This window comes from Crocuta crocuta, unplaced genomic scaffold (assembly GCF_008692635.1).
Source record: "Crocuta crocuta isolate KB4526 unplaced genomic scaffold, BGI_CrCroc_1.0 scaffold488, whole genome shotgun sequence".
Taxonomy (NCBI): Eukaryota; Metazoa; Chordata; class Mammalia; order Carnivora; family Hyaenidae; genus Crocuta; species Crocuta crocuta.
In genome coordinates this window covers 63,328-63,805 of record NW_027530995.1, presented here as the reverse complement: position 1 = coordinate 63,805, position 478 = coordinate 63,328, and positions in this window count along the sequence as shown.

The window sequence follows — 478 nt, the reverse complement described above, 5'->3', positions numbered from 1 at the left end:
GAAAGAGGCTCCAGGCTCTGAGCTGGCAGTCAGCACAGAGCCCGATGCGGGGCTCAAACCCATGAACCGCGAGATCATGACCTAAGCGAAAGTCGAACGCTTAACCAACTAAGCCACCCAGGCGCCCCTGAAGTTGACTTTTATTCCCCATCTGTTGAGAGTTTATTATTAATAGACATTAAGTTTTGTCAAATACTTTTTGTGGATCACTGAGATGATATGTTACTTTTCTTCTATAGTCTGTTAATATAGTCAATTACATTGATTTTTTTTTTCCAGCTTTGCTGAGATACAATTAACATAGAACATTGGTAAGGTATATAACATGATTTTAAAAATGTATGTACTAAAAAAATGATTACCACAATAAGGCTAGTTAATACATCCATCATCTTACGTAATAACCATTTTGTTGAGGCACCTGGGTGCCTCAGTTGGTTAAGCATCTGACTTGATTTCAGCTCAGGTCATGATCCCA